Raw genomic sequence first — 24,808 nt, 5'->3', positions numbered from 1 at the left:
CGGGCTTCTGGTCTGCTCCTCCTCACATGCCTATGTTTTCTTCCCCCCAGTCTCAGGTTCAATATCACCTTCCCAAAAAGGCCTTCCCTAAAAAGCCCACCTTCTATCTTCCTACCTCCTCTACCCCTCTGAGCGCTTCTCACAGCACTCCAAGGAGACACGATCCACAACACTGACCTTTGATCTTCTTGTGAAGATCAATGTAAATCAGTCCCCAGATCGTCTTCGGAAACCCCACTTCTCATCGCTCTGGGCTTTGCTTATACCAAGGCATAATCATTGTGTCTTAAAAGCTATGCGTTGGTGTACAGCCCGTTCCTACACTCAGCTCTGCCACGCACTCACCACTTGACCCGAGCAAGTCTTTCAACAGGCCTGGTGCCTGTTTCCTTACCTATAAAAAGGGGGGATTGGGCTCACTCATCCTGACAGCCCATCCCAGCTCTAACATTTCCACATTTCATGATTCAGAAATACCATGATAAAATATTCTCTCAAAATAATGTGCATGTAAACATACACACTTTTAAATCATAGCAAGAATAATTTATTACTTTATAGCATAGCAGTAACATGCAACCTTTTGAGAAAAGTTTAACAAGTAGGTCACAGCCAGCAATGCGTTCTCTCATTTTCTTGCTAATCCAGTGAAGATGTGTTCAAATGACACATCTGAATGGCAGATATGTAAATACAAAAGAAACCATATAATAGGGAGGAGGGTACAGACTTCCTCTCCTACTGCTAGCTGGGCAGTCTCTGCTTCCCTCCCTCTTCTCCAGGTGAAGAACCATGGGTTCCTTGGCCCTGTTACAGGAAGGAGCTCCAGCCATGTTTTCTCTCTCCCCACAAGTAGGCCACACTCAAAGGCATGGTGATAGCTCCTTCCTTGTGTTCCTAGAATTCATAAGAATATGGCTGTCTCTACCCAGGTGGACTAATGGTTAGTGTAGCCAGGCAGGGAACACTTTTGATGGCTTTATAGCAACATTGGCTCTCTGCTTCAATGACAGCAATGGTTTACAGAGACCACGGACTACAGGGCTCTTTGACCTCGGTCTACCGTCACCTGTTCACTTCCTCCCTGTGGCTACGTGGGCTTCTGATCCATTTCTCTTCACATGCCTGTATTTTCATCTCCCCTAGCCTCAGGTTAAATGTCACCTTCCCGAAGAAGCCACGTCCCAGAAGACTGACTTCTTTCTGTAAGACTTTAGGGAACCATGCCCTGAACCCACAGATTGATGTAATCTCTCCCAGTGCTCCAACAGTGCCCTATGCATGGATTCTACATTGGACTATGATTATATGATTTCTGAGTCTTCCTCTTCTCCTGGACTATAAACTCCTAGTGGGCAGAAATCAAGTTATATTCGTCATTACGTATCATCAGCACAACACCTTCCAGATAGCTAGAGCACTGTAATTGTTAAAACTGTTATCACCAGGGTAAGTCCATAGGCTATGGAATCAGAATCCATCTCAAGTTTGATACAATGCAATTCTACCACACACCCACCAGAATAATGGAAATGAAGATGATAGACAATACAGTGTTGACACCAGAGCCACTGGAACCCTATGCTAGGTGGAAGTGTAGAAAACTGTTTCACAGTATAGAACACAGCTCCACCCCTATTAAGACCCAGCAGTGCTGACCTAGAAATATACTCAAGGAGCCACATACATATACAAAGCATGTACAAGAATGAACACAATTAGGCATATGACGGCTCACACCTATAATCCCAGCACTTTGGGAGGGCAAGGCAGGTGGATCACTAGAGGTAGGAGTTCAAAACCAGCCTGGCCAACATGGCGAAACCCTGTCTCTATTAAAAATAAAAAATTGGCCGGGTGCTGTGGCTCACGCCTGTAATCCCAGCACTTTGGGAGGCCGAGGTGGGCGGATCACAAGGTCAGGAGATCGAGACAATCCTGGCTAACGCGGTGAAACCCTGTCTCTACTAAAAGTATAAAAAAAATTAGCCGGGCGCGGTGGCGGGCGCCTGTAGTCCCAGCTACTCGGGAGGCTGAGGCAGGAGAATGACGTGAACCGGGAGGTGAAGCTTGCAGTGAGCCGAGATCGCGCCACTGCACTCCAACCTGGGCGACAGAGGGAGACTCCACCTCAAAATAAATAAATAAATAAATAATAAATAAATAAATAAATAAATAAAAATAAAAAATAAAAAATTAGCCAGGCATGGTGGTGTGCACCTGTAGCCCCAGCTACTTGGGAGGCTGAGGCAGAAGAATCGCCTGAACCCGGGAGGCAGAGGTTTTAGTGAGCTGAGATTGCACCACTGCACTCAAGCCTGGGCAATAGAGGAGACTGTTTCAAAACAAAGAGAGAGAGAGAGAGCACAATTAATAACAGCCAAGAACCAAAAACAACCAAAGTCCATCAACAGTAGAATTACTCTCTGTTCATTCTTGTACATGCTTTGTATATGTATGCAGCTTTTTTTTGACACCAATTACTGAGGCATATTTGTACATTAAACTATACAATAAGAAATGTAGCAATATATTTAGCAATGAGAAAAAAAAATTATTGCTACATGCAAATCCATGGATTTCACATCAATGGATGAATTTCACAAACATAATACTAAGTAAAAAAAGTCAAATACAAAGAATACATACTGTATGAATATGATTCTGTTTTTATGAAGTTCAAGAACAGCCAAAGCTTATCTGTGGTGATAGAAAGAGAATAGCAGGCAACTTTGTTGAAAAATAACAACTAGGGGAAGCACAAGAAAACTTCTAGAAGATTCTTTGCATTATAATTTATGAACTTTTTACTTTAAAAAAAAAATATGTTTAACTCAGTTTGTACCATAGTGCTAACCACTTAGCAGCTGTATGGTCTTGGGCAAATGTCTTAACCTTAAGCTTCAGTTTCTACATTTGAAAATGAGGCTAAAAACAAAACCATCCCCTACTTGATGGGAATGTGATGAGAATTAAATTAGGCAATGCACGTAGAGTGCTTAACATAATGCCCCCAGCACAGGGTAGAGCCCAATATACAACAGCAAAAATAGCAGCAGCAAAGTTCTACTGATGTCTTACTTGGTACCAGGCACTGCTCTTAGCTTTAAGCCCTTAATCACTGTGCAATACACCTCGCCCATCTCCTGTTCTTATTAACAAGTCAAGGCCAGACGCAAAGGCTGCGACCTGGGCATTCAGTAGCCGTCTGTGCATAACATGAACACAACATTCATTTCAAGAAGAGTGAATCACTAGTTATGCTGCTGCTGAGGTTTCAAAGAAAAGAAACTGGCAGAAGTCACACATTGGGATTATTTAGCTTCAGAAAGCATAAGCTGCTTTTTGCAGAAGCAGGAAGATTTTATTCTGGTGAAATCACTCATGTTGAATTGAGGACTCATTTGGGAACTGAAAGAACTTATCTTGCTTCCCTAAGGAAACAGAAGAGACAACTAACACTCTGTTAGAAGTTATTCGTGTTGACTAGCTAAATTTACTATCTTTTAATGCAGTTCAGATTTATAATTAAAATAATTCAGTTTTTTTGGTTTGTTTTTTTTTTTTTTTTTTTTTTTTTTGAGACAGAGTCTCACTCTGTTACCCAGGCTGGAGTGCAGTGGCATGATCTCGGCTCACCACAACCTCCACCTCCCGGGCTCAAGCAATTCTCCTACTTCAACCTCCCGAGTAGCTGGGATTACAGGCACACACCACCACACTCCGCTAATTTTTGTATTTTTTAGTAGAGACAGGGTTTCACCATATTGGCCAGGCTGGTCTCGAGTGATCTGCCCACCTCAGCCTCCCAAAGTACTGGGATTACAGGCGTGAGCCACTGCGCCCGGCCAAATAATTGTTTAAGTATATGCTTACTGTGTAGCGACTGAAAATGTTGCTCATGAAGCAAGGGGCTCAGATCATGTAAGATCTTCTCCAGTCACACCACTCGGAATGCACCTGACTGTGGACAATAAGCAGAATCAGATGTGGTTACTACTTGGATGGGAGATTACAACAGGTCATTTGTAACACTGATACAATAGTCTCTAATTTACAAGACTAACCTGTACATTTGAGAATGGGCTCAATTCTCATGAATTGTGGCTTCAAATAAGAAAAAGCAAACTGCCTGATTTTGAACCCACCCCCACCATTTACTACTTAAGTCACCTTGGGCAAGTTACTTAATCTCTCTGTATCTCAGTTCCTTGGTAAAAATGGAATCGACAGCGTTATTTTAAGAACCAAATGAGCCGGGCGCGGTGGCTCACACCTGTAACCCCAGCACTCTGGGAGGCCAAGGCGGTGAATCACCTGAGGTCAGGAGTTCGAGACCAGCCTGGCCAACATGGAGAAACCCCATCTCTACTAAAAATACAAAAAATTAGCTGGGTGTGGTGGCATGTGCCTGTAATCCCAGCTACTCAGGACGCTGAGGCAAGAGAATCACTTTAACCCAGGAGGCGGAGGTTGCGGTGAACCGAGATCGCACCATTGCACTCCAGCCTGGGCAACAAGAGCGAAACTCTGTCTTAAAAAAAAAAAAAAAAAAAAGCCTCATGTGGTGGCACAGGCCTGTGGTCCCAGCTACTCTGTATGTTGAGATGGGAGGATGGCTTGAGCCTAGGAGGTTGAGGCTGCAGTGAACCATGATCATGCCACTGCACTCCAGCCTGGGTGATAGAGTGACCAGATGCTTTGGCTTTTTTAAAACAAACAAACAAAAAAGTTAATACATGTTAAGTACTTAGAACAGTATCAGGCACTGTTGAGTGACATAGAAGTATTAGTATCATTAATTTTTATTATACTTTCTGATGCAGATGCAGAATTCATGTAAAATTATACAACTTAGCCACAAAAACTGCAGATGTAATATAGACTCTCTGAAAACCAGAGGAGGTTATATACTAAGATCATGTCAAGTGAGCATGACATTTGATCTTTGTAGTAATATTCACGCACACACAGAAACACATGCGCTTTCTCTCTCTTTTTTCTCTGTCTCTCAAGATTTCTCTCAAGGTCTGCTCTGGAGCATAACGTACCAATGATCCTAGGTTCTTTGAATCCCAAAATGATCCCCCAAAAAAGATAATTTAAATATTACTTTTCTTTAAATATTACCTTTCTATTACTTTTTTAAAAAGATTAAATATTACTTTTCTTCCAAGTATATCGAAGAACCCATTAAACACACACCCCCACACTGAAAAGGTACACTTGTTTTTTGTATTTCAAAAGGACACTGGAATCATTCCACTGCACATTAGAGGAGCAAAGTGGATGGTGTTCAAACATAGACTCTTCACGCTGTAGCAGAGAAGGCCTACTAAGCTTTTACATTTTCCTCCAATTGTGAACACTGAAAGCTTTTCATTTTGTTCCAAAGGAAATGATCTTACCATAGCTCAACGATACTATCATTGTCTGAATAAAGTGGGTATCCGGTGGCCATTGCAGAAGGTCTAAAAGCTAAAACCCAAGGGTAAAGAAGTTAAAAGTAACTCAATAGAAATGTCAGTTACAACATTCTTTCTTTTGATTTATGACAATCAAACTCAGAACCCTGGAGCAAGGGAATTAAGAAAAATATGGCACAATGTAAGGGTAGCAGTCTACATCCCCTCCTTCCACCCTTGCCATTAAAAAGGCCTTCAATACCCATTTTATTTTTCTATATGGAAGAGAATTATACTTGAAAATACCACCACATATAATTCTTTCGTCTCACCAACAGGCATATTTGCACTCTTCCATATATTCTCTATTCCTGATTCACCAATACTGGCCAATCAGGTTGAAAATCCCTCTCTCACAACTGTCATCTGTGGCTTATTGCTGTTATCAAAGTCACATCATTAAGATAACAATTTTTTATGTATTAGTCCAAGGTATCAAAGAACTTTATATCTCCTTTAAAAAAATAACTGGCCGGGCGCGGTGGCTCAAGCCTGTAATCCCAGCACTTTGGGAGGCCGAGACGGGCGAATCACGAGGTCAGGAGATCGAGACCACCCTGGCTAACACGGTGAAACCCCGTCTCTACTAAAAAATACAAATAACTAGCCGGGCGAGGTGGCGGGCGTCTGTAGTCCCAGCTACTCGGGAGGCTGAGGCAGGAGAATGGCGTGAACCCAGGAGGCGGAGCTTGCTGTGAGCCGAGATCCGGCCACTGCACTCCAGCCCGGGAGACAGAGCGAGACTCCGTCTCAAAAATAAAAATAAAAAAAAAAAAATAACTGTTCATTCTATACTTAGTAGATTTTAAACATCTAGACTCCATTGAAGCTACCCACTATTAACACAGTTAGCATGAGATGGTGGTTTCTTGCCTTTGCTCTACCCTCAGTTGTAAAAACCTTACACGGCTTTATTATCCAGAACCTGGGACAGTAGGCTTCAGTAGGAGACAGATGACGAATAGAAAGGCTCATGCTGACACTGATTCCTTAGCAATGAATTAGATTCTGGGAGCTCAAGGAAAAAGAAGGAAATGACAGCCATATTTCTCTGCAAGATAAATTGCCAGCAGAACGGACTTTCTTGCTGACTCGAGCTGCTTGGTTGGGTTTCAGCACCTCATAAAGTTGTGTTAGGTCTTGACCTAAACATTCATTCATTCTTCAAATGTGTATTTGTCTCTACTAGGTAGAAGACACTGTGCCAGGTACCCAAAGAGATTTAAAATGACCTTCCTTCACTCCTGGACTTCTCCCCCTCCCCAACCTCCCTCTAGGCCAACCACACACAGCTAAATGCACTCCTATCCTCTCACACCATGTCTCAGATAATGCCCCTGTTAGGGCCTCGGTTTCTTCTCTTTAATTTCTCCCACCCCTACTAAGAAAACACCTATCACTTTCTTTTGTATTATAAAGGTAATACACATTGTGATATTTACAAAATTCAAGCAGCCAAGAAGGGCATGAAATGAAAAACAAAATTTCATGAAATGAAAACCAAAACCACACCACCATCCCACGGCCCAGAAATAACCATATCTCTTGGTTCCAGAAATTTATATTTGCAATAAAAAATTAAGACTTTTTTTTCGTCATCTTACGGTGCTGAAAAAAATTAAGACTTTTATTGTAATGGTATCAGGTGGGAGGAAAAAAAGAAAATTTTGAAGGTCTTTATTTTTGCAAACAAAAAAATGGGATCTCAGAATACATGCTGATTTGCGTCTTTTCTGTGATTTCCTCCTTTCCTGCCTCTGGACATCACTCTGAATAAGGATATGATGGGTGGAGCAGCAACAGCCACACTGAGATCATGAGGAAACAAGCTTGAAGGCAAACATCAAGCACTGAGGCGAGGAAAGAGGAAATAAGCCTGGGTCTAACTCCCCCAACAGCCCAGACTTTGGACTTGTTTACATGAGGTAACAAATGTCATTTTGAAATGTCTTATGTAAACTACTTTTTAAACACCTTTTGCTTTTTTTAGTCCTATGTGAACCACCTTCAATTGAGTTTTGTTCGCTTGCAAGTAAAAGCAGCCCCCTCTGCCAAACCGCTCTCTAGACAGAAGCCAGTGAATGTATAACCCCGCACACAGCACGTGTGAGAGTGTCTGTCTCCTCACACCCTTGGCTTTACAAGGCTTTGGTCCCCATCTATTCCTGGTGCGTTTTCACTAGTGGCTAGAGCCTTTTCTTCCTCAAAGTCTAGCAGCTCTTCACTAAAGAAATGGCCCATTGCGGCCGGGCGCGGTGGCTCACGCCTGTAATCCCAGCACTTTGGGAGGCCGAGGCGGGTGGATCACGAGGTCAGGAGATCCAGACTATCCTGGCTGACATGGTGAAACCCCATGTCTACTAAAAACATAGAAAATTAGCCAGGCGCGGTGGCGGGCGCCTGTAGTCCCAACTACTCAGGAGGCTGAGGAAGGAGAATGGCGTGAACCCGGGAGGAGGAGCTTGCAGTGAGCGCAGATCGCGCCACTGCACTCCAGCCCGGGCGACAGAGCGGGACTCCATCAAAAGAAAGAAAGAAAGAAAGAAAGAAAGAAATGGTCCATTGCAAAGCAGTAACAGCAAGGCTGCTTATCTTTGGCCAGTATTTCATTCATTCTCCTTCGCCTGTGTCATCCCATATGGGCACAAGGCTAACATGGCTTCTTCCAAAGCAGACTCTGTCATCACAGGGCCAGAATATACTGTAACACATGACACCAGTCCAGACTCTGCTAGACTATGACAATCATGTGGAAAGATAGGCACTAGACTGGGAACAGGGTGGCCTGGCTCCCATCTGCCACTTTTGAGCTGCTTGGCTAAAGACAAGTCACCTCACCTCCTGAAGCCTGTTTCTTTGGATGTAAAAGGCAGGATCCGGAAGCTACAGCCCAGGGTCCTTATGAAGATTGGGACATGGTGCACAAAGGCACTGATGCTAACCTGTCACTGACTATTAAAGGTGGGACTTAGGCTGAGGCAAGCCCCTGGCCTCCTTCAACACTGTGGTCCTTCTTTGTCCTCTTTGCCCTCTCAGCTTGTCACACTCCTGCCACCACAGTTGGCAGCCTGTCAGGTCATGACAGTTGACCCAAAGAAAATCAGGCCCATCCTTCTGCTCCTCCCACAGATAGGCAGCACTCCCAAAAGCCCCATCACAGTGAATGGATATGATCAATATCCAGCCAGCTGAGAGGCAGGGCATGCCAGCTCATGTACAGGAAATGCCAAGGCTTGGGCTGGTACCTGCACCAAATGCATACGATTTTTCACCCAGCCAGCCTAGGTCTTGCAAGCTCCCAAAAGGCTAGTTTGGCCCAAACTACTCTCTTCCGTCTTATTCATTCTCTACCATTGTGAATGGAATTATTGTTCTCAGTGCCTTTCTCCTCCACATACATCTACCTTCTTTGCCATATGACTTCGAGTTACCTCCTACTAGAACGGGCCAGGTATACTTCCTCACCCCGCTGGTGTGGGGCTTGACAATGCAATTTGTGTTGGCCGAGGGAATCCTGGCAGAACTGACAATGGGCCGGTTATACACCAAAGCTCTAAGAGGCTTCCAGCATTTCTTCTTGCCTTCTTATGCCTCTGTAATCTGCCCAAGGCGAGCTGGCCCTGCATATCTGTTGCCCCTGCAGCCTGGGCTGCTGAATAAAACACATGTAGAATAGACCTCAACCCAGATGGAAGCCTGGAGTCTGATTTGGCCAAGTCAAGCCCAGCCTGGCTCAACCAAACCACACCCAACCGACAGCTGAGTGAGGGAAAAATGAACCTTTGTGGTTGTAAAGAACTGAGATCTGGGGCCGGGTGCAGTGGCTCACACCTATAATCCCAGCACTTTGGGAGTTCAAGGAAGGTGGATTACCTGAGGTCAGGAGTTTGAGACCAGCCTGGCCAACGTGGCGAAAACCCATCTCTACTAAAAATACAAAAATTAGCTGGATGTGGTGGCGCGTGCCTGTAATCCCAGCTCCTCGGGAGGCTGAGGCAGGAGAATCGCTTGGATCCAGGAGGTGGAGGCTGCAGTGAGCCAAGATGGCACCACTGCACTCCAACCTGGGCAACAGAGTGAGACTCCATCTCAAAAAAACAAATACAAAAAACTGAGATCTGGGATTGCTTATTACACAGAAATATTAAACAGCAAAATCCAATACAACCATTGTAAGAGCACATATAACTAAGTTTGCCTGGCACATAATGACACACAATGATAAAATATTTACACTTATGTTAAGGAAATCTGAATCCATTTATCATTCAAACACATACAGAGCACTCCTATACATGAGGCACCAGGCAAGGCCCACAGGGCCCTGAGTAAAAAGAAAAACACAAAGGTAACCAACTCCTGCAGGTATCTTTTTGGTCAAGCGTAACTCCAAGCTTCCTAAACCCTATTGGGGGAGAGGGAAGGGTCTTGTGTTGAAAAAGTGTCTACTCATTTCATTCATTCATTTACTATCCTGGGTTAAAACACAAAAGGCATGAAATTCAGCATGTGTGCATTTAAGTGAATTCTTACATTTGTTGATAACAGAATCTACTTTTTCTACAAATATACTATTCACTTAAAAGACAGTTGGAAACTACAAGTTTTTTGTTTTTTGCTTTTTGAGATGGAGTTTTGTTCTTGTTGCCCAGGCTGGAGGGGAACCTGAATCATTTTTAATGAACTCCTTGGTTCCACTAATCTTCATTTATTTCCTGAGCACGCTGATGCCCCAGGCACGTGATCTGTAACTTTGCTAGAAAGCAGCACACACATCATTCCTAGTTCCAAACCCCGGCTGCCCAGGTGCAGCCACTGATCACCAATTATTTTAAAGGAGAGTTGACATCCCCTAGTGCCCAAAATTTAAATTTAAAAAGAAAAAAAAAAAAACTCTCTATAGTTTGATTCCAAAGTCTTCATTTTTACCTTTAGAATTTTATTTCATCTGCAAATGTGAAGATTCCTCCTCTAAAGGACAATGGAAAAGACAAGTTTCAGCCACACTCCTTCTTACATTCACCTCCTCTCAGAAAGTCATGGGAGGCTCCCACATCTAATAGCCTTTGCCATGAAGTCTTTCCAACAATCTTTTGGAAGTCTAAATAAAATATATATCCACTGGTTTGTCCTTCTTCCCACATTTATTCTCTCCCTCGGAGAACTTTAATAGATTTGCCAAAAGCATCATTTCTCCATCTGCGAGCCATGTTTTCTTTACAGTCCAGTGGTATCACCCTGTCCCATGGATTACACGAGGCTGCCAGGTATGGAAGCAAATTAGCTCTGATAACAAGAAGTATTTCTATGATTCTAACCAGGAACTCACCAAAGTGAAGTGTCAGTACAATCACGAGAGCACACACATCGACAGCTCCCTCTGCAGACACTGCTCCGAGCACTGGACACACAAGAATTCATAGAACAGCACCCCGGAGCCAGGATTCAGACCCGGGCAGTCCAGACCCAGAATCCAGACTGCTACCTACCCACCTCTGCAGCCTCTACAAATCCCCAGCGCATGCCAGTGGCTCGGGGCTCCCCTCACCCTCACCCTCCTGTCCTCGTCCAGCACAACAAGAGTCCTCAGAAAAGCAGTACAAAGCAAAGACCACCCCAGAATTTTCTTTATTTTAGCTTTTCCCAGGACTCCTCTAACGACAACTCTGGAGTTTTCTCTGAAGCTAAAGCAGCCTGCTTCCTCTTCTCGGGGCCTATTGACCTCTCCAGAATCAGAGAAAAAAGTAGAGCCTCCGCCAGCTCTCAGGAGCCTGGCGCTGCTCTCCTAAATGCTTTAATCTCTGCCCACTGAAGCTTCCCCAACACTGCAGATGAGGTCAGAAGTGGGGCAGGATAACTGCCCTTCCCAGGTAGGGAAATGCTTCACCTCCTTCCAGTCCAGTCTCTCTCCCAGGAGCTGATTTTACATATCTATGTGGCTTTCAGCCTTGCTGAATCTTCTACTACTGGCAGCTGAGGGGGGCAGGATAGCCAAGAATGTCCTCCACCCCCTGCCCAGCCCCCATCTCTGATCCCAGTCTGGGTCAATGACAAGCTACAAATCTGGCCCAGGCCTCCACCTGGAAATCTAAAGCAAAGGGTATTATTAAAGTCACAGGTTAAGGATCACTCACTCCACAGCTCCTCATTTAGAAGCCTGCAGTGGCGTCAAATGTAAACACTTCCCAAGAACGCTTTAAAACAGGGGGAGGTTTTTATTAAACGACTTAATTGAGGGCCACTTCTCATTGCGGGAAGCTTTTAAACTGATGAATAAAAGGGGCCTGGTGGTGTTTTCCAGACACTTGTTTTTAAAACCTGTCACGCAGTCACGGGGAAATGAAGCACCACTCAGGGCCCCCATGTGTGCTCCTGCCGCTAATTCTTCCGCAGAAGTAAGATACCTAAAAAGACCTATTCCCCAGCACCAAGAACCCGGCGTGAGGGCTTCCTTCCATACTCATTTCAAGGGTCATCAGAAGTACTGGATGGGAAAAGTGGAAAAAATAAGGCTGGCCACGAAGAGGCAAAATCAATGAAGAAAGATACTTTAAAACTTGAAAACAGAGCATGACTTAAGAGAACCACAGGCCTGATGAAACTGAGGCTTGGGTTGCTCTGCAAAAAAGACACCAGGTAAAAAGTGGTGAAGTGCTGGTGCACGTTATAAAACACAGATGACACCTTGAAAACATTATGCTAAGTGAAAGAAGCCAGATGCAAAAGGCCATCTCTTGCATGAAATACATTTATACGAAATATCCAGACTAGGCAGTTCCATAGAAACAGAAAATAGACGAGTGGGCTGGTGGAGAGGGAGTGGCTGGGGGAAGGGAGGAACGTGGAGTGACTGCTCAACGGGTCCAGGGTTTCCATTTAGGGGGATGAAAAAGTTTTGGAATTAGATAGTGGTGATGGTTGCGCAACACTGTGAATGTACTTAATGCCACTGCACTGTACACTTTAAATTGGTTAAAATGGAGATTTTATGCTGTATTTTACCACCAAAAAAAAAAAAAAAAAAATACCAAGAACCAGAAAGATCCTTTCTCAGCTCCAAAATCAGGAGCAATCTCTTCATCTGAGTAAAAATACACAAGCTACAAGCCAACATCAAATAGTATTTTACTAACAGCAACTCATTTATTGAGCTGAGCTCTCATCTTCACGGCACACCTCACAGGACAAGTCGCTGAGGCCTCACACTCATCTTCAGCTGGGTGTTATTGTCGTCACTGTCATTATCCTCATTTTACAGGTGAGGAAACTGAGGTGCAACGGGGTCAAGTAGCTAACCCAGGGTCACACAACAAGCATGGGAAAAGCCAAAGGTTGTACACAGAGCAGCCTGTGAGTGGCTGACCTCATGCTGTCAACCACTGGGCCACACTGCTTCCCGAATCACATACCCCGCTGCAGGAACTGCTTGGGGGGCCTCATACCATGCCGGTAACACTGACATTCCTTGACTGTTGAACCCCTATCATTTTTAGTGTCCTTGACTGAGTGATCACCTATGAATTGCATCGCCTGAAAAACGCCTTTAAAAGGCGTACCTTAGGAACCACACTAGCACATTCACATGCGAAGAGCTAGTTTCACACGTGCAGAGTCAGAGCAACATGATGAGATGGGAGGCTGACATGATTACCTACCTGTCCTTTAACAGGGGAGAAAAGCAAGGCTCACAGTCTGTAGCAGTGCAGGCCCCACTCCACCAAGGTCCTCCGCAGGGAATGGGTTTAACCACCCCAGAGGTTAAGCGGTTTCACTGGTTTTAGCATGGCTATTTATATGTAAACGATGCAAGCAAGTTTCAAATGAAGTTAAGGCATGCTTAATGGAGAGAAAAGGAGGTGTTCCCACCTCAGGGGCACCTGTGGGATAACCCAGAGGCATCAATAAAACGTTAAATTCCATTCTTTCCACCCTACTTAAGAAAGGAGGGATCTTTGTCCCTGGCCAATAGCTCCCTTAGATCAGAGATGTTAAAAACAGCTACCATTGTTTGAGGTTCCACTTTGCCAGGGTTTCTTAGCCTTGGCTCTACTGACATTTTAAGCCAGATAATTCTTGTGGGGGACTGTCCTTTGAATCGAAGGATATTTAGCAGCATCCCTGGCCTTGGCCCATTAGATGCCAGGAGCCATCACCACCCCAGTCATAACTACCAAGAATCGTCTCCAGATATTGTCAAATGTACCCCCGGGTTGGGAGATGGGGGGAGGGCCCTGTTTGAGAACCACTGTACTATGTCAAAGAGATGTGGCTTGACTGTATGTAGTAGGCATTACATCTATTTTACAGATGAGGAAACGAACCTGAAATGGAAGAGGAACCAAAGAGCCATCACTCCTAGTGATCATCAAATACAGCTTCCAATCCAAGTAAGTGAGACCTTTCTTGGTCCCACAGTGTGAAGAAGGAATGAAAATAAAGGAGATAAAACGACTTTCTTTTTCTCTGTCGCCCAGGCTGGAGTGCAGTGGCACGATCTCAGTTCACTGCAATCTCCGCCTACTACAGGCATGCACCCCCACGCCCAGCTAATTTGTAGCAGGGACAGGGTTTCACCATGTTGGCTAGGCTGGTCTTGAACCCCTGATCCCAATTGATCCACCTGCCTCGGACTCCCACACTGCTAGGATTACAGGCGTGAGTCACTTCACTCAGCCCAAGGTGAAACTACTTTCTACTGGCTCATGTATTTAAATGTTATACAGGAAAATGGATGGTGGACTTGAACCTTACCAGGTATTTGGTCCTCAACTGCAAAGAAAATATATTCTGCAGACCCTGATGACAAGAGCAGCCCCGAACAATGCATGGAAGTCTGAAGGGCCTCCTTTACTCACTCAATAGTCTGCAAGCTGGTTGTAGGGATGTCCTTCAAATAAGAAATGCTTTAAGCAAACAAGCAAAAAATGATTCACCATGAGAACTTGAAATGCATACAAGACAGCATACTTTTATCAAAAATTCTCTCCTGTTATTTTTGCAGAACACTCCCCACACACTCTCACTCTTAAGGTTTGTCTGTTTTTCTGTTTAGACATCACTGTGGCTGCTAGAGATAGAGGAAATACAAGGATGTCAAGTTTCACAACACTGTCTTTCTTCCTTCCTTCCATAAAGCTTTATTGAGTACCTATTTTCTATCAGACACTAGGTATACAAGGTCAGTAAAGAGGTCTCATGTCTTTAAAGGTTTGTTTGAAAGTTTATGGGAGTTAAAAAAAAAAAAGAAAGAAAGAAAAAAATAAGAAAGTTTATGGGAATTCAGACACACAAACAAAGAGCACTGATGTTCTCATTGCTAAGATAAAAGCATATACAGGCCATCAATAATTTGCTGGAGAAATGCATGAGTGGGTAAGTTCAAGGAATGAATGAAGAGCAGGTGCAGCATCCAGACCTCTGTGTTTAGAGAGATGGTAGTTGTGAGCAGAGCTCAGAGGTGGACAGCAAGGGTTTGAACCCCAGATTTCAGCACTTTGACAAGTTACCCAATTTCCCATGGCCTTGTTTCTCTCGCCTGTAAAATGGTTTTATGATCGTACCTATCCCATAGAATTGCTATAGTAAAAGCTCTAGGATGGGGCTGGAGGCAAATACTCTGGGAGCATTTGCTATTATGAGAATTTCTCATCTTGGGCAGGTCTCCTGGAAAGTGTCTGGCAACTGTCTCCCTCTTTTGTACCCCATCCAGCTGCCTCACACCCAGAAAGCTGGACTCAGGCCTGCAGGGAGAAGCAGTCATGCCATGAGCAAGCCAGGCCTGGAGAATCAGCTAACTGGTGGGTCTTATCTTCCACCCCCTATTTCCCCTCTCCCTTCACCCTACCTTCTCCTCCCACCCCACCCCACTCCCCAAAGCTTATAGGTGGCCCCAGGCAGCACAGACTGTTAGGGCTGAGCCAGTCTGGCCACATCCAGAGCAAAAGCATTTAAGCCCCGAACCTGAAACTCACAAGTAAAAGAAATCTGAAGTTTGGGCTGGGCACGGTGGCTCATGCCTGTAATCTCAGCACTTCGGGAGGCCTAGGTAGGTGGATGGCTTGAGTTCAGGAATTAGAGACCTGCCTGGGCAACATGGCAAAACCCCATTTCTACAACACACATACACACACATACACAAAAATTAGCCAGGCATAGTGGCCTGCCTCTGTGGTCCCAGCTCCTCGGGAGGCTGAGGTGGGAGGATCACTTAAGCCTGAGCCTGGGAGGTTGAGGCTGCAGTGAGCTGTGATCACACCACTGCAGTCCAGCCTAGCCAACAGAGTGAGACTATCTCAAAAAAAAAAAAAAAAAAAAAAAAAAAAAAAAAAAAAAGGTCAGGTGTGGTGGCTCACGCCTGTAATCCTAGCACTTTGGGAGGCTGAGGCAGGCCATCCTGGCTACACGGTGAAACCCCATCTCAACTAAAAATACAAAAAATTAGCCGGGCATGGTGGGGGACACCTGTAGTCCCAGCTACTCAAGAGGCTAAGGCAGGAGAACGGTTTGAACCCAGGAGGCGGAGGTCTGGGGAGCTGAGATCGTGCCATTGCACTCCAGCCTGGGCAACAAGAGCAAAACTCTGTCTCAAAAACAAAAAAAAAAAAAGAAAGAAAGAAAGAAATCTTAAGTTTGTTAAACTCCGCCCTGCAATCCCTTTGCAAGCTATTTTCTCTCTCTTATCTCTCCATTCTTTATCAGGTCCTCTCCAGCACCTAAAGCTTTCACAGTAATCACCACTCTAAGTGAACGGTCCAGGTTTTTGATACTTGATTAGGGCAAGGAGAGGCTAATCAACTTTTCAGCTGCTGCTGTGTGATTCTGAGTAAGTCATTGTTTATAGAAAGGAAGATAAAAACCACACAGGCAAAAAAGGTGGGGAATCAAACCTTTTTTTAATACTATCAGCTACAAAAAAAGTTCAAGGATATATATTAGTTCATAGGATATACTCTTCATGACTTTGAAAACTGGGCCATTTCTTTTTCTTTTGTAATCAAGTCAAAAGAGCCCCATTGTTGAGAATCTGACAGTCCTAGTTGGAATCCCCAAACTCCCAGCCTTACAGAAGAAGGGGCCCTCACTTGGAAAACAGGACTAACAACACTCCCATCACAGGACTCCTGGATAGACCTGGTCACAGTCGTTCCTCTTCCCTGTGTGGACTATAAATTTGCAAGGGAAAACAGAGGGCCTGTATTGAATGCAATGAAACACAAAGATATAAAACTAAGGGAAGAGGTCAAAAACAAGAAAATTCTTGAGGCCAAAACTAGAGGTCATCTTACCTCAATCCTCCAGCAAAGAGATAAGTAACAGGAAAAGATGATTAACAATCAAGGAGCTGTACAGACCAAACACACTACAAAGCAATGACCTGAACGATTACGTACTCTACCAAAGCAAAGCAGAAATCCCTGTGATTGGGCAGCAGGGAAGAAACTCTGCCCTGTAAACAAAGAGGCTTCTGGCCAGGCTGGCAGAAATATTGCATGTTCATAACAAATGCTCTGTGCACTAATCCCAAACACTCTAACTCCATGACGACCCTCCACTAACTCCCTGGAAATGTTCCCTGGAGCTGATCCTTCTTGGGTTGAAATATTTAGCTAGTGCCCATTGTAGTAATGAACATTCATTGACTAGCCCTGTTTTAAACTCATCTCTAATTATAACTCCATATGGCCTCTAAGCCCTTACTACCTGTAATTTTAAGAGCTGGAGGTAATTACTATGCAGCCAAGTTTTGTTTTTGTCGCAAGTACCACATAAACGGGAATTGGATGTGCACAGCTTCGTTTTACTATAGAATGCCCAACACCGAATTTTGTTTTTAATCTCTTACCCAACAACCAATTATCTACAGAAACTCAGAGGTTTGCAGAATTTGAAGAAAGGTGGAAATCACGTCTCTCTAACCTAGGATGTGGGACCCGTTCAGAGCCTTTCTGAACAGCCTAATCTACCCTCTTCTTTAAGACACCTAGAAAAGCAGCAGTCCATGAAATTTCCCTTTGATCACAAGGTTGCAGTGGTCTTTAGTGGAATACCTTCTCTTTAGGTCTGAACTGATTTACTATTTTCCTCTACCTCATCTAGTAGAGACTGTGATGTTAAAAAGAAGTTGTGAGAACACAATGTCTTTTTTTTTTTTTTTTTTTTTTTGAGACGGAGTCTCACTTTGTCACCCAGGCTGGAGTGCGGTGGCGTGATCTCGGCTCACTGCAAGCTCCGCCTCCCAGGTTCACGCCATTCTCCTGCCTCAGCCTCCCGAGTAGCTGGGACTACAGGCGCCTGCCACCACGCCCGGCTAATTTTTTTGTATTTTCGGTAGAGACGGGGTTTCACCGTGTTAGCCAGGATGGTCTCGATCTCCTGACCTCATGATTCACCCACTTCGGCCTCCCAAAGTGCTGGGATTACAGGCATGAGCCATCATGCCCGGCCGAGAACACAATTTCTTAATCAGCTCGGCTTAGAGGAGCAAGAAACAGTAGAGAGAACCTAGCTTTGTATTCAGACAGACCAGAGTACTCTTGAACTTCAACTGTGCCATTTTCTTTTTGTTGTTTGTTTCTAAGACAGGGTCTCACTCTGTGACCCAGGCTGGAGTGCAGTGGCATGATCATGGTTCACTACAGCCTCAACCTCCTAGGCTCAAGCCATCCTCCCATCTCAACACACAGAGTAGCTGGGACCACAAGCACATGCCACCACACCAGGCTAATTTCTGTATTTTTTGTAGAGGCAGCATTTCACCATGTTGTCCAGGCTGGTATTGACCCCCCGGGCTCAAGGGATCCACCTGCCTCGGCCTCCCAAAGTGCTGCGATTACAGGCATGAGAACTTTGCCACTGTCAAGTACTATGCACCTTTGCAGGATTCAGCACCTCCTTGGACCTCAGTTTCCTCATCTGTAAAATGAGGTCACTGCCACCTGCCTCTCAGGAATGTAAAGGGTTTACAGTAATGAAAGAAATGTGCTGAGCGTGATACCTGGCACTTGAAAGACAGTCAATAAACAAATAGTAACTACTATAACCATGAGGTTATTAGCCCTATGGGTCAGTTATTTGGAAACCACCTACCCAAGGGAAAAACAGTGTGAAGTCCAGTTTTCAGCCTGCCCAAGGAAGCCTGAGCTAAAGCGACCATGGGATGATGAGAAACCAATGTCTGCCCACTGCCAGGAGAAATAACCACAAACCAAACCACTCGCTCCAAAAAGTGTGCAGCTGCGGCTTTCACACTGCACTTTGTATTCTCCTTCCAGCTCTGTTGCGGAGGTAGCCACTACTAAGCTTACTTTACCAGTTACTAATGTGCCAAACACGGATCCAGCCACATTCTCCATGAGCTTCCCACCCACAGCAAGTACCCCTGTTCAGCACACTCCAGAAGCAAAAGACACCTGCCAGAATCTGGTCTCCTCCTCCACCTCCCACCTCCCCTTTGCATGATGGGTACCTGCGCCCTTCCTGCTCCTGGAGTCAGACACATCCAAAATCAGTCATTTGGTGTACGGACCTAATAGAATAAGCCTTAATGTAAACCCAAGTAAAGCATGTCTTATGCCTCCTGTGCCAATGAAATGAGGAGGCATCTACCCAGGCAAGGCTAGCCAGGTGCCCCATAGTACCCCACAGGCTACTGTGTTCCTCTTGATTAGAAAAGTTCCTAACTTATTGCAACCCACGGTTTACATCCCCACGTGACTCAGGCTCCTTAAGGCAGGAACCTTATCCTGTTTACTAACAACTCTGGGTAATACATAGCTTTTGCTAGTAATAGGGGCGTCATAAAAATGTGTTCGGGCGGGCGCAGTGGCTCATGCCTGTAATCCCAGCACTTTGGGAGGCTGAGGCAAGCGGATCACCTGAGGCCAGGAGTTCAAGAACAGCTTGGCCAACATGGCAAAATCCCATCTCTACTAAAAATACAAAAATAAGCCGGGTGTGGTGGCGCGTGTCTGTAACCCCAGCTACTCAGGAGGCTGAGGCAGGGAGGATTGCTTGAGCCCAAGAAGCGGAGGTTGCAGTGAGCCCGAGATCACATCACTGCACTCCAGCCTGGGTGACAGAGCAATCATCTCAAAAACCAAAAACAAACAAACAAACAAAAGACACCTTAGTGTGAATTTAAGATGAAGCACTCTCTCCCCCAAGGATATTGGCTTGAGGGACGGAGGAGGGTACATGAAGAGGGAAGTAAAGGTAAAGGGGGTTGCAACTCGGACACCGGGCTGAAAACAGTAAGCCTTCCCTCCTCGGTAAAGGTCAGTCAACCCTGGTGCTATTTCCATCCCCCACCCCGTTCCCTTTTTTATTATTTTATTTTTTCCTTTTCCATTTTCAGGGTTTTCATGTTATAACTGGTTCTTGATAACAGCAATGTCACATGCCTGAAAAAAGTAAGCACTTGGTCATCCAGAGAAAATTACCCAATTTTCACTTTCCCTTAAACTTTGTTTTCCTGCTCTGATGCCAACCTCCCAGTCATGCCACCGCCCTTTAGTGCCGAGATCAGAAGACGAAAAGAAAGGAAAAGCATACAATCAGTTGGATATTTTTAAAAGGTCAATGGCATCTCTTAGATAAATGGGTTTCATGGGGAAAGAGAGTTAGGAGGCCATTAAATTTCTTTAACTCTCCTTCACCCACCAGCACAAGCAAATTAAACAAGGGAAAAAAAGGAAGCCAACAGGGTAGTCAATTCTTAAGACAAACCAAAGGCCTTTTCTAGCTGCGGTATCTCCGTTCCCTAAATGGAAAAGTCTCTCACTAACTCTTTCTTCATATTTTTCTTCACTTACTTTATTCTAATCACTTTGGGATATTAGAACTGCTACTCCAAAGTGAGAAATTGCAATAAATGTGCTTAGGCCCACATTGACATAAACTTTTTTTTCGCTGAGGGGGTGGGGGGAGGTCGAGTGTATTATTATACTCACGGTGTAACTACTGCTGTTCAGGTGTGACTTTTCAGACACCATGAGTTCAACAGCATCCTCGAATAAGCATTTTTCTTTTCCCAATTGAGACAAGATTTGCAAGTTAACAAAGCATTTAATAATATGGCTTCATTTTGTCATGGTCTCACTCCACACACACACACACACACACACACACACAAAACAGTAGGAAAACACTTTCCATATGGTCTTGCTCCCCAAAGGCTGATGATTCAGGTCAGGGACACCCTGTAAGACCATGCGCTCCACGTAACCTCCATTTCAAGCCAGAGCCAAGACAATGAAGACGGCTCCCACAGGGTGCACACCTCCAGCAAGTGAATACAGTAATAGCAGCAGAGCATGGTCGTGGAAGTTGGAGAAAAGAGAGAAAACCAAGTGGGCAAAATTATGTCATTTTTGTATTTTTCAAAAGGAATGTTCTTTGGACGTATATGAGGAGCTAGAAATGAACATAAATGTTCTTTCACTTTGGCAAGGCATTCTTGAAAGGATGTCATCCCACTGCTAATAAAAATATAATATAGGCCGGGCATGGGTGGCTCACGCCTGTAATCCCAGCACTTTGAGAGGCTGAGGTGGGCGGATCACCTGAGGTCAGGAGTTTGAGACCAGCCTGGCCAACATGGTGAAACCCTGTCTCTACCAAAAATACAAAAAAGTAGCCGGGCATGGTAGTGGGTGCCTGTAATCCCAGCTACTTGGGAGGCTGAGGCAGGAGAATCACTTGAACCAGGGAGGTGGAGGTTGCTGCGAGCCGAGATTGCACCATTGCACTCCAGCCTGGGTGACAAGAATAAAACTCCGTCTCAAAAAAAAAAAAAAAAAAAAAAAAAACATAGAGGGCTACCCCCTAAGAAAAACTTAAAACCACTGATTTGTGGTCAGGTAGCAACATCAGGGTGGAAATCTAATACAAACATCATACTTGGGGTACAAAAGTAAATTAACCAAGATCCCAGAGACTATGACATGACTAACAAGGACAGTGAAAACACATTTTCTCAATAAAATATATGACCTAATTCAGCCCATATAAGCATGGTTACATTTTCCTCAGTCCTACTTCTCCATCATTTTAAGATCATGTGACAGGTGTCTCAGGTGTCATCTCAGATGTGCCATGCTATACACTGTGTTCTGTCTGCAGGGCTTCATCATACTTCCAGAATAAGTTTAATCTACAAAAATGCACATATGTTAACACAAATATCAACCACAAAACGTTAAGGATGTTGTTAGCGATGGCTTCTTGAAGGAAAATTTTCCACATTTATGCAACTGCATTATCTATGTGGGGGAGTCTCGGGAGGGTCTCCAAGAGCTGACCAAACCCTAAAGTATTTCTTCTCCTTTTAATCTGAAATTATTTCCGAATATGACACGTCAAATTATCACTTGGTTTTCCCTGAATAGGGCAACCCTGTATTATAACCTTGACCCTGACAAGGACTCCTTGGTTCTAATGCCTACACTCCCACCTCCTTGGCAGAAAGGGCTCCGGCAGTATTGACTGTAAACAGCGAGGTAGAAACAAAGGGAACTTCAGTAAAGGCACCATCTACTGTCTAAACTTGGAATGCACCAACCAACAGGTTCTTCAGGTGGAGAGGTGGATTAAGGAAGAGTTCAGAGGGCCTGAGATGAGTTCTAGATCAGGACTGATCTTTAGCCGTCCGAAGAGCGGCTGGTAGGAGCAACCCGCAAAGCAGAGGTTTTCAAACTTGTCTGCACATTAGAATCACCTGGGGCGTCTTAAAAACTCCATTGTCCAGGCTGAGACCCAGGGAAGCCGAATCCAGATCTCTGGGAGTGGGACACAGGCACCAGTATTTTTTAAGACTCTCCAGATGTGCAGCCAAGTTTGAGAACCAATGCCCGCAAAAGCATTCCCAGCGAGCCTTGAGCAACGTTTTGAGCGGCATAAGCAGAGTTCGGAGGGCAGCGGCCTTAGGGTGAAGGGGAACACACAAAGCAAATATACAAAGTTTCAAAAATCCTGTGTAACTAACTCCAACATGACAGCCAAGTACCTGTCTAGAGGCCAAACAGTGATGCAACTTGGAAAAGTCCCCAGGAGAGCCAGAATGTGTGCTCCAAGTGAGGCGGGGGCTCTCGGGGATGACCTGCCTGGGCTGTGCAGTGGTCGGGAGGATCCGGGAAGAGACAGGCCACACGCCCCTTTTTGTTCCAGGGGATGGTCTGGCCGAGCACGCCGAGGACTTAGGTACGACAGGATAGGTCAGGGACTGCTTCGCGTGGGTCTCTCCCAGCTGTCACTAGAGCTGGAGGGTCCAGGCAGGGCTGCGAAGGCACAGAGCGCCTCTTCACTAAAGGGAGGTCCTGCAGGGCCTCCTCCCTCCCACCCCGCCGCGAGGCGGGTTCCCCAGGGATCGCCCGCATCTGTTCTGCGCCTGTCCTCGGCTGGGCGCGGCGCGGGAGTCCGGGTCGCACCTACCAACCCCAGGACCCGCGCGAAGCGCGGCACCGAGAGCGGACGCCCGGACTGAGCACAGCCCACCTGACTGAGCCCGAATGCCTGGGGGTCCCGCCGCCCTGGGCGGCACCTAGCACCCTGGAGCCCGGCTCCCGGCGCACACCCGCCCCGCTCCCGCCCGGAGCTCACTCACCGCCGCCGCCGCCGCCTCCGCCTCCCGCGTCCAGCTCCCGCCGCAGCCAGCAGAGCCCGGCCGGAGTGGAGGGGCCGCTGCGCCGCCAGGAGGCCGAGCGAGCCCGCGCCCCGCCCCGCAGCCGCCGCCCGCCCTCCCGGGAGGAGGGGCAGGGGCCGGCCGGGGGCCTAGACCCGCCGGGGCTGCCGCGGGCCCAACCCTCCCTTCGATCCGCCCGCGGCCGGTCGGGACGAACCTCCCCAGGCACCATCGCACGACCCGCCCTCTGCTCCGCTCGGCCCCAGGCTGCGCTTAGACCTCACCCTTCCCCGGAGCCGCTCGTCCTTCCACCTCCCCTCCGCCTTCACCGTGTATATTTCTTGTCCCAGCCTCGGCCTCTCCAAATTCCTGGCCTCCAGGAAGCCCTCCCTATTTCGCGCTCCCAACTGCTCCGAGCTCAGTTTACCCCTTTCCCTTCCTTTCCCTGCTCAGCCTTTTTCCCCTTCGCTGTCAGAAACTTAAGGGATAGCGCTCTCTGCCACAGCAAACCCACACCTATTTATTGAGCACCTACTATGTCTAGACACTTGTGGGGAGGGAATCCCACTTGGGCAGTAACAACAAATGTCTGTTTCTGTTGAAGAAACAGGAAGGTGGGGGCGCCTCGTAAGGTGACACAGCTGGCGGTAGTAGGGCTGGGATTCCAATACAGTTTTTAGGTCCTTGTTTAGACCCACTCCACGGTAAACTGCGGCATGCCTCTCGCTAGCTGTGAGAACTTGGACAAAATGTTATCAGTTCTAAACCCCAGTTTACTCATCTGTAAAATGAAGAGCTGGATACTGCATCAGCTATAAGGATTCCCTGAGAAAACAACTTTTTTTTTTTTTTTTTTTGAGACGGAGTCTCGCTGTTTTGCCCAGACTTGAGTACAGTAGCATGATCTCGTCTCACTGCCTCCGCCTCCCGGGTTCAAGATATTCTCGTTCCTCAGTTGCTAGGACTACAGGTGCTCACCACTACACCCGGCTAATTTTTGTGTTTTTGTAGAGACGGGGTTTCACCACGTTGGTCAGGCTGGTCTCGAACTCCTGAACTCAAGTGATCCACCCGCCTCGGCCTCCCAACGTGCTGGGATTACAGGTGTGAGCCACTGTACCCGGCCCAACCAGTACTTAATACGCGTTTGCTGACATATTGAATGAAATAGACCCTTGAAAACTTAACCATTCAAAACAATATAAAAGGACTTGAAAAAGTAATTGGTTGGTGCAAAAGTAATTGCAGTTTTGCTATTACTTTCAATAGGAAAAGCCGCAGTTACTTTTGCTCCAACCTAATAATAGTGATTCATTGCCAGGAAAGAAAAAAAAAAAAATGCTACTTATCCCAAGCGGGCAGCATGGTCAAGGGAGTCTTTCTGGAGGAAGCTGGATTGCACTATTCTCAAGCTAGGGGGTCTAGGTTGGGGAAGACAGCCAAGGTGGTGGGGTATGTGAACAACACTGAGAGGGTGGACCAGCTTTCCTGAGCAGAGGCTGCCTGGGGAAGGGCACACATGCTAGAAAGTGGGATGAGGCATACTAGAAAGGTAGATGGGATCAGACGGTGGAAAAGGCATGAAATGCCAAAGTGAGGGGGCTCAATGCAACCAAACAGTACTTGGACACCTCAAAATGACTGGAATGGAACCTGCATGCAATAGAGGGCACCTAAATGGCCCTGGAAACCAGATGGGGGAAACCCATAGCCTAGGAATCAGCAG

At 45.9% G+C, this 24,808-nt stretch overlaps 1 protein-coding gene across 3 annotated transcripts in view; it reads right to left on the bottom strand.

The window, feature by feature from the left end:
• Window positions 1-23,151, bottom strand: part of CGNL1 (cingulin like 1) — a 174,778-nt gene extending 151,627 nt beyond the window's left edge. For 2 of the 3 annotated variants that reach the window (XM_073012192.1, XM_073012195.1), the window contains exon 1: window positions 23,065-23,151. The gene's annotated coding sequence lies outside the window, so the exon portion shown is untranslated. Of the gene's footprint in view, window positions 1-3,876; window positions 3,966-23,064 lie in introns of those variants that run through there. The other variant, XM_008016471.3, reaches the window with a different exon arrangement.
• Window positions 23,152-24,808: the final 1,657 nt, after the last annotated feature.

The sequence above is a fragment of the Chlorocebus sabaeus genome, chromosome 26, assembly GCF_047675955.1.
Source record: "Chlorocebus sabaeus isolate Y175 chromosome 26, mChlSab1.0.hap1, whole genome shotgun sequence".
Classification (NCBI taxonomy): domain Eukaryota; kingdom Metazoa; phylum Chordata; class Mammalia; order Primates; family Cercopithecidae; genus Chlorocebus; species Chlorocebus sabaeus.
Note: the sequence above shows the minus strand (reverse complement) of the source record. Positions and strands in the feature narration are given on the sequence as shown.